The sequence below is a fragment of the Pseudophryne corroboree genome, chromosome 3 (genome assembly GCF_028390025.1).
Source record: "Pseudophryne corroboree isolate aPseCor3 chromosome 3, aPseCor3.hap2, whole genome shotgun sequence".
Taxonomy (NCBI): Eukaryota; Metazoa; Chordata; class Amphibia; order Anura; family Myobatrachidae; genus Pseudophryne; species Pseudophryne corroboree.
This window is the reverse complement of record NC_086446.1, coordinates 554,828,885-554,850,864: the sequence shown is the minus strand read 5'-3', so window position 1 is coordinate 554,850,864 and position 21,980 is coordinate 554,828,885.

The window sequence follows — 21,980 nt, the reverse complement described above, 5'->3', positions numbered from 1 at the left end:
GTGCATAAGGGCCACCATTGCAGCTAATCTTCCCTCAATGTTGCAGTAGATAGAGAAGACAGACACGTTTTTGTGTGCAAACAGTTTTGTGTTTATTTTGTTTTCTACAATTTCTCTGTTATAAAAATTGTTCAAAAGTTAAGTTATTATATGTTTGCTTTTAAACAGTTGACACACATTTTCTGAGGTAACAATATAAAATATTGAAGTGCAAACAGAACACTCTGTAAAAATCCCCATAATGCAAGGGGTCTTCAACATGTGGCCGTCCAGCTGTTGTGGACCTACATGTCCCACAACAGCTAGAGGGCCACATGTTGAAGACACCTGCCCTAATGTTTGGCAGGTATCAGGGTAACCCCAATTTTTGGATCCCACTGCCGTACATCCTTTAGGTAACAATATAAAAGAGTAAAGTGCAAACAGAACACTCTGTAAAAAAAACCTAACGCTTTGCTTTCTAGGTATCAGGGTAACCCCAATATTTGGATCCCACTGCAGTACATTTTCTGAGGTAACAATATAAAAGAGTAAAGTGCAAACAGAACACTCTGTAAAAATTAGAGATGAGCGGGTTCGGTTTCTCTGAATCCGAACCCGCCAGAACTTCATGGTTTTTTTCACGGATCCGAGCTGACTCGGATCCTCCCGCCTTGCTCGGTTAACCCGAGCGCGCCCCGAACGTCATCATGACGCTGTCGGATTCTCGCGAGACTCGGATTCTATATAAGGAGCCGCGCGTCGCCGCCATTTTCACACGTGCATTGAGATTGATAGGGAGAGGACTTGGCTGGCGTCCTCTCCATTTAGATTAGGGTTGAGAGAGAGAGAGAGAGATTGACCTGAGGCTGTGATACTGTAGAAGAGAGTGCAGAGTTTAGTGACTGACGACCACAGTGACCACCAGACAGTGCAGTTGTTTGTTTTATTTAATATATCCGTTCTCTGCCTGAAAAAAACGATACACACAGTGACTCAGTCACATACCATATCTGTGTGCACTGCTCAGCCCAGTGTGCTGCATCAATGTATATATATATCTGACTGTGCTCAGCTCACACAGCTTATAATTGTGGGGGAGACTGGGGAGCACTGCAGTGCCAGTTATAGGTTATAGCAGGAGCCAGGAGTACATAATATTATATTAAAATTAAACAGTGCACACTTTTGCTGCAGGAGTGCCACTGCCAGTGTGACTAGTGACCAGTGACCTGACCACCAGTATATATAATATTAGTAGTATACTATCTCTTTATCAACCAGTCTATATTAGCAGCAGACACAGTACAGTGCGGTAGTTCACGGCTGTGGCTACCTCTGTGTCGGCACTCGGCAGCCCGTCCATAATTGTATATACCACCTAACCGTGGTTTTTTTTTCTTTCTTTATAGTCATACTAGTTACGAGTATACTATCTCTTTATCAACCAGTCTATATTAGCAGCAGACACAGTACAGTGCGGTAGTTCACGGCTGTGGCTACCTCTGTGTCGGCACTCGGCAGCCCGTCCATAATTGTATATACCACCTAACCGTGGTTTTTTTTTCTTTCTTTATACATACATACTAGTTACGAGTATACTATCTCTTTATCAACCAGTCTATATATTAGCAGCAGACACAGTACAGTGCGGTAGTTCACGGCTGTGGCTACCTCTGTGTCGGCACTCGGCAGCCCGTCCATAATTGTATATACCACCTAACCGTGGTTTTTTTTTCTTTCTTTATACATACATACTAGTTACGAGTATACTATCTCTTTATCAACCAGTCTATATATTAGCAGCAGACACAGTACAGTGCGGTAGTTCACGGCTGTGGCTACCTCTGTGTCGGCACTCGGCAGCCCGTCCATAATTGTATATACCACCTAACCGTGGTTTTTTTTTCTTTCTTTATACATACATACTAGTTACGAGTATACTATCTCTTTATCAACCAGTCTATATTAGCAGCAGACACAGTACAGTGCGGTAGTTCACGGCTGTGGCTACCTCTGTGTCGGCACTCGGCAGCCCGTCCATAATTGTATATACCACCTAACCGTGTTTTTTTTTTCTTTCTTTATACATACATACTAGTTACGAGTATACTATCTCTTTATCAACCAGTCTATATATTAGCAGCAGACACAGTACAGTGCGGTAGTTCACGGCTGTGGCTACCTCTGTGTCGGCACTCGGCAGCCCGTCCATAATTGTATATACCACCTAACCGTGGTTTTTTTTTCTTTCTTTATACATACATACTAGTTACGAGTATACTATCTCTTTATCAACCAGTCTATATATTAGCAGCAGACACAGTACAGTGCGGTAGTTCACGGCTGTGGCTACCTCTGTGTCGGCACTCGGCAGCCCGTCCATAATTGTATATACCACCTAACCGTGGTTTTTTTTTCTTTCTTTATACATACATACTAGTTACGAGTATACTATCTCTTTATCAACCAGTCTATATTAGCAGCAGACACAGTACAGTGCGGTAGTTCACGGCTGTGGCTACCTCTGTGTCGGCACTCGGCAGCCCGTCCATAATTGTATATACCACCTAACCGTGGTTTTTTTTTCTTTCTTTATACATACATACTAGTTACGAGTATACTATCTCTTTATCAACCAGTCTATATATTAGCAGCAGACACAGTACAGTGCGGTAGTTCACGGCTGTGGCTACCTCTGTGTCGGCACTCGGCAGCCCGTCCATAATTGTATATACCACCTAACCGTGGTTTTTTTTTCTTTCTTTATACATACATACTAGTTACGAGTATACTATCTCTTTATCAACCAGTCTATATATTAGCAGCAGACACAGTACAGTGCGGTAGTTCACGGCTGTGGCTACCTCTGTGTCGGCACTCGGCAGCCCGTCCATAATTGTATATACCACCTAACCGTGGTTTTTTTTTCTTTCTTTATACATACATACTAGTTACGAGTATACTATCTCTTTATCAACCAGTCTATATATTAGCAGCAGACACAGTACAGTGCGGTAGTTCACGGCTGTGGCTACCTCTGTGTCGGCACTCGGCAGCCCGTCCATAATTGTATACTAGTATCCAATCCATCCATCTCCATTGTTTACCTGAGGTGCCTTTTAGTTGTGCCTATTAAAATATGGAGAACAAAAATGTTGAGGTTCCAAAATTAGGGAAAGATCAAGATCCACTTCCACCTCGTGCTGAAGCTGCTGCCACTAGTCATGGCCGAGACGATGAAATGCCAGCAACGTCGTCTGCCAAGGCCGATGCCCAATGTCATAGTACAGAGCATGTCAAATCCAAAACACCAAATATCAGTAAAAAAAGGACTCCAAAACCTAAAATAAAATTGTCGGAGGAGAAGCGTAAACTTGCCAATATGCCATTTACCACACGGAGTGGCAAGGAACGGCTGAGGCCCTGGCCTATGTTCATGGCTAGTGGTTCAGCTTCACATGAGGATGGAAGCACTCAGCCTCTCGCTAGAAAAATGAAAAGACTAAAGCTGGCAAAAGCAGTAGCACCGCAAAGAACTGTGCGTTCTTCGAAATCCCAAATCCACAAGGAGAGTCCGACTCCAATTGTGTCGGTTGCGATGCCTGACCTTCCCAACACTGGACGTGAAGAGCATGCGCCTTCCACCATTTGCACGCCCCCTGCAAGTGATGGAAGGAGCACCCGCAGTCCAGTTCCTGATAGTCAGATTGAAGATGTCAGTGTTGAAGTACACCAGGATGAGGAGGATATGGGTGTTGCTGGCGCTGGGGAGGAAATTGACCAGGAGGATTCTGATGGTGAGGTGGTTTGTTTAAGTCAGGCACCCGGGGAGACACCTGTTGTCCGTGGTAGGAATATGGCCGTTGACATGCCTGGTGAAAATACCAAAAAAATCAGCTCTTCGGTGTGGAAGTATTTCACCAGAAATGCGGACAACAGGTGTCAAGCCGTGTGTTCCCTTTGTCAAGCTGTAATAAGTAGGGGTAAGGACGTTAACCACCTCGGAACATCCTCCCTTATACGTCACCTGCAGCGCATTCATAATAAGTCAGTGACAAGTTCAAAAACTTTGGGTGACAGCGGAAGCAGTCCACTGACCAGTAAATCCCTTCCTCTTGTAACCAAGCTCACGCAAACCACCCCACCAACTCCCTCAGTGTCAATTTCCTCCTTCCCCAGGAATGCCAATAGTCCTGCAGGCAATGTCACTGGCAATTCTGACGAGTCCTCTCCTGCCTGGGATTCCTCCGATGCATCCTTGCGTGTAACGCCTACTGCTGCTGGCGCTGCTGTTGTTGCTGCTGGGAGTCGATGGTCATCCCAGAGGGGAAGTCGTAAGCCCACTTGTACTACTTCCAGTAAGCAATTGACTGTTCAACAGTCCTTTGCGAGGAAGATGAAATATCACAGCAGTCATCCTGCTGCAAAGCGGATAACTGAGGCCTTGACAACTATGTTGGTGTTAGACGTGCGTCCGGTATCCGCTGTTAGTTCACAGGGAACTAGACAATTTATTGAGGCAGTGTGCCCCCGTTACCAAATACCATCTAGGTTCCACTTCTCTAGGCAGGCGATACCGAGAATGTACACGGACGTCAGAAAAAGACTCACCAGTGTCCTAAAAAATGCAGTTGTACCCAATGTCCACTTAACCACGGACATGTGGACAAGTGGAGCAGGGCAGGGTCAGGACTATATGACTGTGACAGCCCACTGGGTAGATGTATGGACTCCCGCCGCAAGAACAGCAGCGGCGGCACCAGTAGCAGCATCTCGCAAACGCCAACTCTTTCCTAGGCAGGCTACGCTTTGTATCACCGCTTTCCAGAATACGCACACAGCTGAAAACCTCTTACGGCAACTGAGGAAGATCATCGCGGAATGGCTTACCCCAATTGGACTCTCCTGTGGATTTGTGGCATCGGACAACGCCAGCAATATTGTGTGTGCATTAAATATGGGCAAATTCCAGCACGTCCCATGTTTTGCACATACCTTGAATTTGGTGGTGCAGAATTTTTTAAAAAACGACAGGGGCGTGCAAGAGATGCTGTCGGTGGCCAGAAGAATTGCGGGACACTTTCGGCGTACAGGCACCACGTACAGAAGACTGGAGCACCACCAAAAACTACTGAACCTGCCCTGCCATCATCTGAAGCAAGAAGTGGTAACGAGGTGGAATTCAACCCTCTATATGCTTCAGAGGTTGGAGGAGCAGCAAAAGGCCATTCAAGCCTATACACTTGAGCACGATATAGTAGGTGGAATGCACCTGTCTCAAGCGCAGTGGAGAATGATTTCAACGTTGTGCAAGGTTCTGATGCCCTTTGAACTTGCCACACGTGAAGTCAGTTCAGACACTGCCAGCCTGAGTCAGGTCATTCCCCTCATCAGGCTTTTGCAGAAGAAGCTGGAGACATTGAAGGAGGAGCTAACACGGAGCGATTCCGCTAGGCATGTGGGACTTGTGGATGGAGCCCTTAATTCGCTTAACAAGGATTCACGGGTGGTCAATCTGTTGAAATCAGAGCACTACATTTTGGCCACCGTGCTCGATCCTAGATTTAAAGCCTACCTTGGATCTCTCTTTCCGGCAGACACAAGTCTGCTGGGGTTGAAAGACCTGCTGGTGACAAAATTGTCAAGTCAAGCGGAACGCGACCTGTCAACATCTCCTCCTTCACATTCTCCCGCAACTGGGGGTGCGAGGAAAAGGCTCAGAATTCCGAGCCCACCAGCTGGCGGTGATGCAGGGCAGTCTGGAGCGACTGCTGAAGCTGACATCTGGTCCGGACTGAAGGACCTGACAACGATTACGGACATGTCGTCTACTGTCACTGCATATGATTCTCTCAACATTGATAGAATGGTGGAGGATTATATGAGTGACCGCATCCAAGTAGGCACGTCACACAGTCCGTACTTATACTGGCAGGAAAAAGAGGCAATTTGGAGGCCCTTGCACAAACTGGATTTATTCTACCTAAGTTGCCCTCCCACAAGTGTGTACTCCGAAAGAGTGTTTAGTGCCGCCGCTCACCTTGTCAGCAATCGGCGTACAAGGTTACATCCAGAAAATGTGGAGAAGATGATGTTCATTAAAATGAATTATAATCAATTCCTCCGCGGAGACATTGACCAGCAGCAATTGCCTCCACAAAGTACACAGGGAGCTGAGATGGTGGATTCCAGTGGGGACGAATTGATAATCTGTGAGGAGGGGGATGTACACGGTGATATATCGGAGGGTGATGATGAGGTGGACATCTTGCCTCTGTAGAGCCAGTTTGTGCAAGGAGAGATTAATTGATTCTTTTTTTGGGGGGGTCCAAACCAACCCGTCATATCAGTCACAGTCGTGTGGCAGACCCTATCACTGAAATGATGGGTTGGTTAAAGTGTGCATGTCCTGTTTTGTTTATACAACATAAGGGTGGGAGGGCCCAAGGACAATTCCATCTTGCACCTCTTTTTTCTTTTCTTTTTCTTTGCGTCATGTGCTGTTTGGGGAGGGTTTTTTGGAAGGGCCATCCTGCGTGACACTGCAGTGCCACTCCTAGATGGGCCCGGTGTTTGTGTCGGCCACTAGGGTCGCTAGTCTTACTCACACAGTCAGCTACCTCATTGCGCCTCTTTTTTTCTTTGCGTCATGTGCTGTTTGGGGAGGGTTTTTTGGAAGGGACATCCTGCGTGACACTGCAGTGCTACTCCTAGATGGGCCCGGTGTTTGTGTCGGCCACTAGGGTCGCTAGTCTTACTCACACAGTCAGCTACCTCATTGCGCATCTTTTTTTCTTTGCGTCATGTGCTGTTTGGGGAGTATTTTTTTGAAGGGCCATCCTGCGTGACACTGCAGTGCCACTCCTAGATGGGCCAGGTGTTTGTGTCGGCCACTTGGGTCGCTTATCTTAGTCACACAGCGACCTCGGTGCAAATTTTAGGACTAAAAATAATATTGTGAGGTGTGAGGTGTTCAGAATAGACTGAAAATGAGTATAAATTATGGTTATTGAGGTTAATAATACTATGGGATCAAAATGACCGCAAATTCAATGATTTAAGCTGTTTTTTAGTGTTTTTTGAAAAAAACACCCGAATCCAAAACACACCCGAATCCGACAAAAAAAATTCGGTGAGGTTTTGCCAAAACGCTGTCGAACCCAAAACACGGCCGCGGAACCGAACCCAAAACCAAAACACAAAACCCGAAAAATTTCAGGCGCTCATCTCTAGTAAAAATCCCCTAATGTTTGGCTTTCTAGGTATCAGGGTAACCCCAATATTTGGATCCCACTGCCGCACATTTTCTGAGGTAACAATATAACAGATAAAAAGGCAAACAGAACCTTAACACGCAAACATTGTTTTATTAACAGCTGGCATTATTTAAGGCAATTGTCTATAAATCCGATATTCCGAAGATTGCATGATTTGTGTTGTGGGATTTGAGGGAGGCTCATAGTTGTATGGACCATATGGGTGCTGTGGGTAGGCTGTGTCTTGCTGTTGTGCTTGTGTGGTATTCCCTAGAGTACGTGCAAACATGCGCTCAAAAAAAGACATCTGCCAATCATGCATGGTCATTAACTGCGTCATAAATGGTTGATGCATTTCCTTTTTGGATGCAAGATATCTCTCAATTCGTGCATATTCCTGGGAATTCAGCTCACTATCCGCCTCATGCAGGTGCTCCACGATATTGGACATCATTGCTCTGACCATTTGTTCTGTTTTGTTCAGTTTCTTTTTCCACTGTGGAACGTTGTAGACTGTGTAGGGGATTGAAAAAAAAATGTAATCAACAATGATTCTATATAAAAATAGCAGTGGTAGCATATATACGTGTTTATGGCCTTCTCCCAACTGCACACTAGCTATACTCTGCAACATTACCTTGTGCCAATCATTGACAAGGAAAAATCACAGTGTTGACTGGAGCACCCTCACTGCTACTGAAATAGCTAAAACTTATTGAGGAATTAGCCTTAAACTCACAGCCCTCCAGCTGTTGTGGAACTACACATCTCAGCATACCTTTACATAGATTTTGTATAAGGACTGCTGCTACTGTGGCAGGGCATGCTAGGATGTGTAGTTCTACATAAGCTGGAGGGCCTGGAGTTTTTACACCCCTGCTGTACGGTGGTTTGTATGTATGTATGTATGTAAATGTTTGTAAATGGTAATACTTACTATTTGAGCACAAAGTCGTGGTCTTGGGGGGTTGCGACATCTCCACCTGAGACTCTGGTACGTCCTCAATAGTTGCGCTGATGGAATCATCGTTGGCGGGTGATTATTCGAAACTGCTGTCCAACATAAGCAGCGGAGATGATGGGCTGCATTGTGAGCTGGGAAGGCTGTGCTGTGTTTCCTCACAGTCCTCGTCTACTCACATCTGGTGACTGGCACAGCTGGATGACGATGTACTATGGGATTTGTTATTGCAGTTTTGCCGAAGACACTATAGCATAGGTCATAATATGCCCATTCCATACGTCCAGCGCCACTTTTCTTGCGGTTATGGTCATGTACTTTGGTGAATTGTCTGCGTAGTGCCTTCAATTTGTTAATGACTTGTTACTGGGTTTTTTGGATGCCTCTTTCTGCCAGCATAAGGGATATGTTCTTATACACGACAGCATACTTAACTGTTCCAGTCACCAGCCTTCTAAATTCTTCCTCTCACCGAATATTAAGCAGCTCTTTGATCTCTGTGTCTGAATAGGTATGGCTAGCCATGTTGCTGTGCTGGAACTTCTGCTGCTGTATAGTGTCTCTTTGTTTAGAAGCTGCTGCAATAAAAGTATCTGTATGCGCCCAGCGTGACTTCAGATTGTCTGTTTGTTTGCAAGCTGCCTCAATGCCGGCATGTGCCCAGCATAGTGTTGTTTGCATGCTGCTGCAATAGATGTGCACAGCGACTTGCATCCGCGTTTGTTTGCAAGCTGCTGCGGTGCCTGCATGTGCCCAGCATGTCTCCCAGGGGTGACATCATCTTTCTGTGCCCCAGAAGCACCAATCAGCATCTCAGAGCGTTACTCGGGTCTCAAAACATGAGTAATGACCGTTTCCACTACACACTTACCCGGGTCATTACCGTCTTCCACCCAGGTAGCTATCCAGGTAGAATTCCCGGGTCACTCAATCCGTGTTGAGCCGTTTACACTAACTAAAAATCTGTGCCGATGCACGCCCCCGTGCAAAAACACGGGTAAATTTAGCTAGTGGAAAAGGGGTATAATCCTCCCTTCCTGCCACAAATTAGAGGAATATCCTTATTGCAGGACACTTGAACAGTTCATTCAGTTCAGGGCTGACCCACTGAAATTGGAAAGATTGGGAGGTGCGCCTTAGAATCCAATACAGTAAAGAAAAAAAAGTAAAGTAATTTTAAAATAATCAGCATTGTAGTGCCCACTAGACTCTCCTTCATCTGGTTCTGAATCATCTGCAATGAGTGAGCTTACGTGCACTAGGAGACTACACTGATATTGCTGAACTAAGCAATGTCCTATTATTAGAAAGAAGCTGTTTAAGAAAAGGGATGATGGAACCTGACACAACTTTGCAGAGACATACAGTACTACATTAAGTCAGTTTTTAACTAACTGGCATGTGCGCCAAAAGAGTCATATATTGTCACAAATAGGGGAGACAGATTGATCTGTGCTACAAATGGGTAACCAGGATATTATGATATCTAAATGTGTCCTTGGTTCTATCCCAGTGGGAGCAGTGAACAGTACTGGTGTAGGGTGTGTCTTCTTGGCAGTCAGTGGACCATTTAACTAGAGATGAGCGGGTTCGGTTTCTCTGAATCCGAACCGGCCCGAACTTCATGTTTTTTTTCACGGGTCCGAGCGACTCGGATCTTCCCGCCTTGCTCGGTTAACCCGAGCGCGCCCGAACGTCATCATGACGCTGTCTGATTCTTGCGAGGCTCGGATTCTATCGCGAGACTCGGATTCTATATAAGGAGCCGCGCGTCGCCGCCATTTTCACACGTGCATTGAGATTGATAGGGAGAGGACGTGGCTGGCGTCCTCTCCATTTAGATTAGGGTTGAGAGAGAGAGAGAGAGAGATTGACCTGAGGCTGTGATACTGTAGAAGAGAGTGCAGAGTTTAGTGACTGACGACCACAGTGACCACCAGACAGTGCAGTTGTTTGTTTTATTTAATATATCCGTTCTCTGCCTGAAAAAAACGATACACACAGTGACTCAGTCACATACCATATCTGTGTGCACTGCTCAGCCCAGTGTGCTGCATCAATGTATATATATATCTGACTGTGCTCAGCTCACACAGCTTATAATTGTGGGGGAGACTGGGGAGCACTGCAGTGCCAGTTATAGGTTATAGCAGGAGCCAGGAGTACATAATATTATATTAAAATTAAACAGTGCACACTTTTGCTGCAGGAGTGCCACTGCCAGTGTGACTAGTGACCAGTGACCTGACCACCAGTATATATAATATTAGTAGTATACTATCTCTTTATCAACCAGTCTATATTAGCAGCAGACACAGTACAGTGCGGTAGTTCACGGCTGTGGCTACCTCTGTGTCGGCACTCGGCAGCCCGTCCATAATTGTATATACCACCTAACCGTGGTTTTTTTTTCTTTCTTTATACATACATACTAGTTACGAGTATACTATCTCTTTATCAACCAGTCTATATTAGCAGCAGACACAGTACAGTGCGGTAGTTCACGGCTGTGGCTACCTCTGTGTCGGCACTCGGCAGCCCGTCCATAATTGTATATACCACCTAACCGTGGTTTTTTTTTCTTTCTTTATACATACATACTAGTTACGAGTATACTATCTCTTTATCAACCAGTCTATATTAGCAGCAGACACAGTACAGTGCGGTAGTTCACGGCTGTGGCTACCTCTGTGTCGGCACTCGGCAGCCCGTCCATAATTGTATATACCACCTAACCGTGGTTTTTTTTTCTTTCTTTATACATACATACTAGTTACGAGTATACTATCTCTTTATCAACCAGTCTATATATTAGCAGCAGACACAGTACAGTGCGGTAGTTCACGGCTGTGGCTACCTCTGTGTCGGCACTCGGCAGCCCGTCCATAATTGTATATACCACCTAACCGTGGTTTTTTTTTCTTTCTTCATACATACATACTAGTTACGAGTATACTATCTCTTTATCAACCAGTCTATATATTAGCAGCAGACACAGTACAGTGCGGTAGTTCACGGCTGTGGCTACCTCTGTGTCGGCACTCGGCAGCCCGTCCATAATTGTATATACCACCTAACCGTGGTTTTTTTTTCTTTCTTTATACATACATACTAGTTACGAGTATACTATCTCTTTATCAACCAGTCTATATTAGCAGCAGACACAGTACAGTGCGGTAGTTCACGGCTGTGGCTACCTCTGTGTCGGCACTCGGCAGCCCGTCCATAATTGTATATACCACCTAACCGTGGTTTTTTTTTCTTTCTTTATACATACATACTAGTTACGAGTATACTATCTCTTTATCAACCAGTCTATATATTAGCAGCAGACACAGTACAGTGCGGTAGTTCACGGCTGTGGCTACCTCTGTGTCGGCACTCGGCAGCCCGTCCATAATTGTATATACCACCTAACCGTGGTTTTTTTTTCTTTCTTTATAGTCATACTAGTTACGAGTATACTATCTCTTTATCAACCAGTCTATATTAGCAGCAGACACAGTACAGTGCGGTAGATCACGGCTGTGGCTACCTCTGTGTCGGCACTCGGCAGCCCGTCCATAATTGTATATACCACCTAACCGTGGTTTTTTTTTCTTTCTTTATACATACATACTAGTTACGAGTATACTATCTCTTTATCAACCAGTCTATATTAGCAGCAGACACAGTACAGTGCGGTAGTTCACGGCTGTGGCTACCTCTGTGTCGGCACTCGGCAGCCCGTCCATAATTGTATATACCACCTAACCGTGGTTTTTTTTTCTTTCTTTATAGTCATACTAGTTACGAGTATACTATCTCTTTATCAACCAGTCTATATTAGCAGCAGACACAGTACAGTGCGGTAGTTCACGGCTGTGGCTACCTCTGTGTCGGCACTCGGCAGCCCGTCCATAATTGTATATATCACCTAACCGTGGTTTTTTTTTCTTTCTTTATACATACATACTAGTTACGAGTAGTATACTATCTCTTTATCAACCAGTCTATATTAGCAGCAGACACAGTACAGTGCGGTAGTTCACGGCTGTGGCTACCTCTGTGTCGGCACTCGGCAGCCCGTCCATAATTGTATATACCACCTAACCGTGGTTTTTTTTTCTTTCTTTATACATACATACTAGTTACGAGTATACTATCTCTTTATCATCCAGTCTATATTAGCAGCAGACACAGTACAGTGCGGTAGTTCACGGCTGTGGCTACCTCTGTGTCGGCACTCGGCAGCCCGTCCATAATTGTATATACCACCTAACCGTGGTTTTTTTTTCTTTCTTTATACATACATATTAGTTACGAGTATACTATCTCTTTATCAACCAGTCTATATATTAGCAGCAGACACAGTACAGTGCGGTAGTTCACGAATGTGGCTACCTCTGTGTCGGCACTCGGCAGCCCGTCCATAATTGTATATACCACCTAACCGTGGTTTTTTTTTCTTTCTTTATACATACATACTAGTTATGAGTATACTATCTCTTTATCAACCAGTCTATATATTAGCAGCAGACACAGTACAGTGCGGTAGTTCACGGCTGTGGCTACCTCTGTGTCGGCACTCGGCAGCCCGTCCATAATTGTATATACCACCTAACCGTGGTTTTTTTTTCTTACTTTATACATACATACTAGTTACGAGTATACTATCTCTTTATCAACCAGTCTATATTAGCAGCAGACACAGTAAAGTGCGGTAGTTCACGGCTGTGGCTACCTCTGTGTCGGCACTCGGCAGCCCGTCCATAATTGTATATACCACCTAACCGTGGTTTTTTTTTCTTTCTTTATACATACATACTAGTTACGAGTATACTATCTCTTTATCAACCAGTCTATATTAGCAGCAGACACAGTACAGTGCGGTAGTTCACGGCTGTGGCTACCTCTGTGTCGGCACTCGGCAGCCCGTCCATAATTGTATATACCACCTAACCGTGGTTTTTTTTTCTTTCTTTATACATACATACTAGTTACGAGTATACTATCTCTTTATCAACCAGTCTATATATTAGCAGCAGACACAGTACAGTGCGGTAGTTCACGGCTGTGGCTACCTCTGTGTCGGCACTCGGCAGCCCGTCCATAATTGTATATACCACCTAACCGTGGTTTTTTTTTCTTTCTTTATACATACATACTAGTTACGAGTATACTATCTCTTTATCAACCAGTCTATATATTAGCAGCAGACACAGTACAGTGCGGTAGTTCACGGCTGTGGCTACCTCTGTGTCGGCACTCGGCAGCCCGTCCATAATTGTATATACCACCTAACCGTGGTTTTTTTTTCTTTCTTTATACATACATACTAGTTACGAGTATACTATCTCTTTATCAACCAGTCTATATATTAGCAGCAGACACAGTACAGTGCGGTAGTTCACGGCTGTGGCTACCTCTGTGTCGGCACTCGGCAGCCCGTCCATAATTGTATACTAGTATCCAATCCTTCCATCTCCATTGTTTACCTGAGGTGCCTTTTAGTTGTGCCTATTAAAATATGGAGAGCAAAAATGTTGAGGTTCCAAAATTAGGGAAAGATCAAGATCCACTTCCACCTCGTGCTGAAGCTGCTGCCACTAGTCATGGCCGAGACGATGAAATGCCAGCAACGTCGTCTGCCAAGGCCGATGCCCAATGTCATAGTACAGAGCATGTCAAATCCAAAACACCAAATATCAGTAAAAAAAGGACTCCAAAACCTAAAATAAAATTGTCGGAGGAGAAGCGTAAATTTGCCAATATGCCATTTACCACACGGAGTGGCAAGGAACGGCTGAGGCCCTGGCCTATGTTCATGGCTAGTGGTTCAGCTTCACATGAGGATGGAAGCACTCAGCCTCTCGCTAGAAAAATGAAAAGACTAAAGCTGGCAAAAGCAGTAGCACCGCAAAGAACTGTGCGTTCTTCGAAATCCCAAATCAACAAGGAGAGTCCGACTCCAATTGTGTCGGTTGCGATGCCTGACCTTCCCAACACTGGACGTGAAGAGCATGCGCCTTCCACCATTTGCACGCCCCCTGCAAGTGATGGAAGGAGCACCCGCAGTCCAGTTCCTGATAGTCAGATTGAAGATGTCAGTGTTGAAGTACACCAGGATGAGGAGGATATGGGTGTTGCTGGCGCTGGGGAGGAAATTGACCAGGAGGATTCTGATGGTGAGGTGGTTTGTTTAAGTCAGGCACCCGGGGAGACACCTGTTGTCCGTGGTAGGAATATGGCCGTTGACATGCCTGGTGAAAATACCAAAAAAATCAGCTCTTCGGTGTGGAAGTATTTCACCAGAAATGCGGACAACAGGTGTCAAGCCGTGTGTTCCCTTTGTCAAGCTGTAATAAGTAGGGGTAAGGACGTTAACCACCTCGGAACATCCTCCCTTATACGTCACCTGCAGCGCATTCATAATAAGTCAGTGACAAGTTCAAAAACTTGGGCCGACAGCGGAAGCAGTCCACTGACCAGTAAATCCCTTCCTCTTGTAACCAAGCTCACGCAAACCACCCCACCAACTCCCTCAGTGTCAATTTCCTCCTTCCCCAGGAATGCCAATAGTCCTGCAGGCCATGTCACTGGCAATTCTGACGAGTCCTCTCCTGCCTGGGATTCCTCCGATGCATCCTTGCGTGTAACGCCTACTGTTGCTGGCGCTGCTGTTGTTGCTGCTGGGAGTCGATGGTCATCCCAGAGGGGAAGTCGTAAGACCACTTTTACTACTTCCACCAAGCAATTGACTGTCCAACAGTCCTTTGCGAGGAAGATGAAATATCACAGCAGTCATCCTACTGCAAAGCGGATAACTGAGGCCTTGACATCCTGGGTGGTGAGAAACGTGGTTCTGGTATCCATCATTACTGCAGAGCCAACTAGAGACTTGTTGGAGGTACTGTGTCCCCGGTACCAAATACCATCTAGGTTCCATTTCTCTAGGCAGGCGATACCGAAAATGTACACAGACCTCAGAAAAAGAGTCACCAGTGTCCTAAAAAATGCAGCTGTACCCAATGTCCACTTAACCACGGACATGTGGACAAGTGGAGCAGGGCAGGGTCAGGACTATATGACTGTGACAGCCCACTGGGTAGATGTATGGACTCCCGCCGCAAGAACAGCAGCGGCGGCACCAGTAGCAGCATCTCGCAAACGCCAACTCTTTCCTAGGCAGGCTACGCTTTGTATCACCGGTTTCCAGAATACGCACACAGCTGAAAACCTCTTACGGCAACTGAGGAAGATCATCGCGGAATGGCTTACCCCAATTGGACTCTTCTGTGGATTTGTGGCATCGGACAACGCCAGCAATATTGTGTGTGCATTAAATATGGGCAAATTCCAGCACGTCCCATGTTTTGCACATACCTTGAATTTGGTGGTGCAGAATTTTTTAAAAAACGACAGGGGCGTGCAAGAGATGCTGTCGGTGGCCAGAAGAATTGCGGGACACTTTCGGCGTACAGGCACCACGTACAGAAGACTGGAGCACCACCAAAAACTACTGAACCTGCCCTGCCATCATCTGAAGCAAGAAGTGGTAACGAGGTGGAATTCAACCCTCTATATGCTTCAGAGGTTGGAGGAGCAGCAAAAGGCCATTCAAGCCTATACAATTGAGCACGATATAGTAGGTGGAATGCACCTGTCTCAGGCGCAGTGGAGAATGATTTCAACGTTGTGCAAGGTTCTGATGCCCTTTGAACTTGCCACACGTGAAGTCAGTTCAGACACTGCCAGCCTGAGTCAGGTCATTCCCCTCATCAGGCTTTTGCAGAAGAAGCTGGAGACATTGAAGGAGGAGCTAACACGGAGCGATTCCGCTAGGCATGTGGGACTTGTGGATGGAGCCCTTAATTCGCTTAACAAGGATTCACGGGTGGTCAATCTGTTGAAATCAGAGCACTACATTTTGGCCACCGTGCTCGATCCTAGATTTAAAGCCTACCTTGGATCTCTCTTTCCGGCAGACACAAGTCTGCTGGGGTTGAAAGACCTGCTGGTGACAAAATTGTCAAGTCAAGCGGAACGCGACCTGTCAACATCTCCTCCTTCACATTCTCCCGCAACTGGGTGTGCGAGGAAAAGGCTCAGAATTCCGAGCCCACCCGCTGGCGGTGATGCAGGGCAGTCTGGAGCGACTGCTGATGCTGACATCTGGTCCGGACTGAAGGACCTGACAACGATTACGGACATGTCGTCTACTGTCACTGCATATGATTCTCTCAACATTGATAGAATGGTGGAGGATTATATGAGTGACCGCATCCAAGTAGGCACGTCACACAGTCCGTACTTATACTGGCAGGAAAAAGAGGCAATTTGGAGGCCCTTGCACAAACTGGCTTTATTCTACCTAAGTTGCCCTCCCACAAGTGTGTACTCCGAAAGAGTGTTTAGTGCCGCCGCTCACCTTGTCAGCAATCGGCGTACGAGGTTACATCCAGAAAATGTGGAGAAGATGATGTTCATTAAAATGAATTATAATCAATTCCTCCGCGGAGACATTGACCAGCAGCAATTGCCTCCACAAAGTACACAGGGAGCTGAGATGGTGGATTCCAGTGGGGACGAATTGATAATCTGTGAGGAGGGGGATGTACACGGTGATATATCGGAGGGTGATGATGAGGTGGACATCTTGCCTCTGTAGAGCCAGTTTGTGCAAGGAGAGATTAATTGCTTCTTTTTTGGGGGGGGTCCAAACCAACCCGTCATATCAGTCACAGTCGTGTGGCAGACCCTGTCACTGAAATGATGGGTTGGTTAAAGTGTGCATGTCCTGTTTTGTTTATACAACATAAGGGTGGGTGGGAGGGCCCAAGGACAATTCCATCTTGCACCTCTTTTTTCTTTTCTTTTTCTTTGCATCATGTGCTGATTGGGGAGGGTTTTTTGGAAGGGACATCCTGCGTGACACTGCAGTGCCACTCCTAAATGGGCCCGGTGTTTGTGTCGGCAACTAGGGTCGCTAATCTTACTCACACAGTCAGCTACCTCATTGCGCCTCTTTTTTTCTTTGCGTCATGTGCTGTTTGGGGAGGGTTTTTTGGAAGGGACATCCTGCGTGACACTGCAGTGCCACTCCTAGATGGGCCCGGTGTTTGTGTCGGCCACTAGGGTCGCTAATCTTACTCACACAGCTACCTCATTGCGCCTCTTTTTTTCTTTGCGTCATGTGCTGTTTGGGGAGGGTTTTTTGGAAGGGACATCCTGCGTGACACTGCAGTGCCACTCCTAGATGGGCCCGGTGTTTGTGTCGGCCACTAGGGTCGCTAATCTTACTCACACAGCTACCTCATTGCGCCTCTTTTTTTCTTTGCGTCATGTGCTGTTTGGGGAGGGTTTTTTGGAAGGGCCATCCTGCGTGACACTGCAGTGCCACTCCTAGATGGGCCCGGTGTTTGTGTCGGCCACTAGGGTCGCTAATCTTACTCACACAGCTACCTCATTGCGCCTTTTTTTTTCTTTGCGTCATGTGCTGTTTGGGGAGGGTTTTTTGGAAGGGCCATCCTGCGTGACACTGCAGTGCCACTCCTAGATGTGCCCGGTGTTTGTGTCGGCCACTAGGGTCGCTAATCTTACTCACACAGCTACCTCATTGCGCCTCTTTTTTTCTTTGCGTCATGTGCTGTTTGGGGAGGGTTTTTTGGAAGGGACATCCTGCGTGACACTGCAGTGCCACTCCTAGATGGGCCCGGTGTTTGTGTCGGCCACTAGGGTCGCTTATCTTACTCACACAGCGACCTCGGTGCAAATTTTAGGACTAAAAATAATATTGTGAGGTTTGAGGTATTCAGAATAGACTGAAAATGAGTGTAAATTATGGTTTTTGAGGTTAATAATACTTTGGGATCAAAATGACCCCCAAATTCTATGATTTAAGCTGTTTTTTAGTGTTTTTTGAAAAAAACACCCGAATCCAAAACACACCCGAATCCGACAAAAAAAATTCGGTGAGGTTTTGCCAAAACGCGTTCGAACCCAAAACACGGCCGCGGAACCGAACCCAAAACCAAAACACAAAACCCGAAAAATTTCAGGCGCTCATCTCTACATTTAACATGAGTTGAGAAAGATGGGAATGTCATAGGCTATTTGAACATCATTACCAGGCTTGGACTGGCCCATAGGGGTACAGGGGAAACCACCTGTGGGCCCCACTGCCTGGGGGCCCACCTCCTGCTCTAAGGATCAGGTTCCAGACTGTGCACTTGAATTATACATTTTACATATGTTACCATATACTGGACTATGGTGTATTTTCTACAGCACATTGCTGTTATGAATCTGTTATTAATCTGGTACATTATCATGCATGCAGCAGATGAATTTACTGTATATATTTATGAAGGGGCCCAGATGTTGCACTCTCTAATGGTTAGTCAAACCAATGAGGTGGCAGGCCACACCCCCTCTGCAGACTGACCACACCCCTAAACATGGGTCCCTACCACTGCATTCCCCCGGTGGGCCCTACATGCCCCAGTCCGACTCTGATCATTAGTGCTATGGTGTATTCTTCCTGGCAGCATTGCACAAATCTATGGATTCGCTTTTTCAACAAGACAGTAAGTATGCGATAAGTCTAAGAAATTCCAGTAATGGTTCCTGAAACCTGATGTAGTGGATTTCCCAGTCATATCAAGCAAGTATCTGATGGATGACATGGAAAACATATGCTGTTAGAAGTATATAATAAAAAAAAAACCCAACTATTATAAATTTACAATAAACATGATTTCCACAGTGGTTTTATCAATGTACTATAGATTCATTTAGGAAAGTATACATGGGAAGGAACGGGGAAATGTCTCCTCCCCAGGGACAGAGCGCCAAGATCTCACAGTGTAGGCCCTGAATATCGGTAATGGCAGACAAAATGCCTGTTGGTCTGAAAGGCATTATGGGGGTCATTCCGAGTTGATCGCTAGCTGCCGTTGTTCGCAGCGCAGCGATCAGGCTAAAAATCAGCATTTCTGCGCATGCGTACGGGCCGCAGTGCGCACGCGCGACATACTTTCACAAAAAACTATGCAGTTTCACACAAGGTCGAGCTACTCTTTTCCGTCGATCTGTTGATCGGTGAGTGATTGACAGGAAGTGGGTGTTTCTGGGAGATAACTGACCGTTTTCCGGGAGTGTGCTAAAAAATGCAGGTGTGTCAGGTAATAACGCAGGTGTGCCTGGGGAAAAGGGGGAGTGGCTGGCCAAACGCAGGGCGTATTTGTGACATCAAAGTAGGAACTAAACAGACTGAAGTGATAGCACGGAAGGAGTAGGTCTGCAGCTACTCTGAAACTGCTTGAAAAAATGTCAGCACTGTTCTGCTAACCTTTCGGTTGCAATTCTGCTAAGCTAAGATACACTCCCAGAGGGTGGCGGCTTAGCGTTTGCACTGCTGCTAAAAGCAGTAAGCGAGTGATCAACTCGGAATGAGGGCCTTTATCTGCCTGTGTATGACCGACATTAGCAAAACTGCATTGCATAATCGGAGTAAAACTGTTTCCATGGTAACAATAAAATAAATAAGAAAAGATATTGAATGTTGTATGTACTGGAACACATAGTAACATTTTATTATCTTAGCTATCATTATAAAAGACAGTATAACAAAAATATTTTTTTAAAGAAAGTATGACTGTATTTTTGCCCCTAAAGTTGAAAACATAACTGCAAATACACTACACGAGCCATTGCTAGAGTGGAATATTTCATATTCCTTGAACTTGAAAAAGAATTTGGAGGATGAAATAGTTGATTCACAATTTATTACTCACTAGAGGAATGCTTTATGACTAGTGCAGAGTAAAAATCATTACAAGTACAAGATAGACCAAAATCACACTAGTTTGCTTCAATGCACATTAATATTTAGGGGGAAATTTATCAAAGATCGGGGAGATATAAAATTGTGAGAGAAAAATTACTACTCAATCAGCTTCTATTGTACCATACATTTTATAGATTATGGCCCTCATTCCGAGTTGTTCGCTCGTTCTTTTTCATCGCATCGCAGTGAAAATCCGCTTAGTACGCATGCGCAAAGTTCGCACTGCGACTGCGCCAAGTAACTTTACTATGAAGAAAGTATTTTTACTCACGGCTTTTTCTTCGCTCCGGCGATCGTAATGTGATTGACAGGAAATGGGTGTTACTGGGCGGAAACACGGCGTTTCAGGGGCGTGTGGCTGAAAACGCTACCGTTTCCGGAAAAAACGCAGGAGTGGCCGGAGAAACGGTGGGAGTGCCTGGGCGAACGCTGGGTGTGTTTGTGACGTCAACCAGGAACGACAAGCACTGAACTGATCGCACAGGCAGAGTAAGTCTGGAGCTACTCAGAAACTGCTAAGTAGTTAGTAATCGCAATATTGCGAATACATCGGTCGCAATTTTAAGAAGCTAAGATTCACTCCCAGTAGGCGGCGGCTTAGCGTGTGTAACTCTGCTAAATTCGCCTTGCGACCGATCAACTCGGAATGAGGGCCCATGTTTGAAAAATTAGTTAGGAGCTGATTGGGTGGTACTTTATTTTTCACAATTATATCTCTCTTCAAGCTTTGATAAATACCTCTAAAAATACAAATTTAAAGGAAAAAAACAAAACCAGATGCCCATCCATTTAAAACAATATAATGTGTATTTATGATGGATTAATATATTTATAAATCAATAGAAAAAAAATGTAACACAATCCAAACAGAGTATGTGATAATGTTAATTTCTCTTATTATACCTCCTCTTTGCTACCTCTCTCAGTTGGAGTACCGCAAGGCTCAGTCCTAGGTCCTCTGCTTTTCTCTATCTATACCACATCTCTTGGCAAGCTAATCATCTATTTTAGATTTCAGTATTATCTGTATGCAGATGATACTCAAATCTACCTATCCTTCCCAGATTTGTCGCCATCTGTATTGGGCCGTGTCACTGAATGCCTTTCTGTCATTTCATCTTGGATGACATCTCGCCACCTCAAACTTAATATTTCCAAAACAGAATTAATTATCTTTCCACCGGCCAATAGTAGTTAGTTACCAACCTGTTATCTCTATCACTGTTAATAACTCAGCAATCATCCCTACCACACAAGCTCGCTGCCTAGTTGTCATTCTTGACTCTGAACTGTCCTGTGTTTCCCACATTCAATCTGTCTCAAAATCTACATGCATCTAAGAAACGTATCCAAAATGCGACCATACAGTATCTTGCACAAGACACAGCAAAAACTCTAATTCATGCTCTCATCATCTCCCGCATTGATTATTGTAATAGTCTCCTGACTGGTCTTCCCAAACATAGGTTCTCACCACTACAATCCATTTTGAATGCAGCTGCGAGGCTAATCTTCCTTTCTGGACGTTCATCATCTGCAGATCTGCTCTGTCAGTCCCTCCATCAGTTACCAGTATCTACCGTATTAAATATAAAATACTTTTACTTACATACAAGGCTATTAACCAAACTGCACCAACATACATCTCTTCACTCATTTCAAAATATCTCCCTACCCGAGCTCTCCGCTCTGCATAAGTTCTGATTCTCTCATCCACACGTATTACTTGTTCCCACTCAAAGTTACAGGACTTTATCCTCAATGCCCTCACATGCACAATAAAACTCACCTCTAGTCTCCAAACCTTTAAACATTCCCTGAAAACCTCCTCTTCAGACAATCCTATCAAATTCCAGACCCACCCACGTAACCTTCAATGCTTCCTTATCCAATTACATCCTCTCTGTACAGTACACATAACATCAAATATCTTGTATTTCTTTACTCTCAC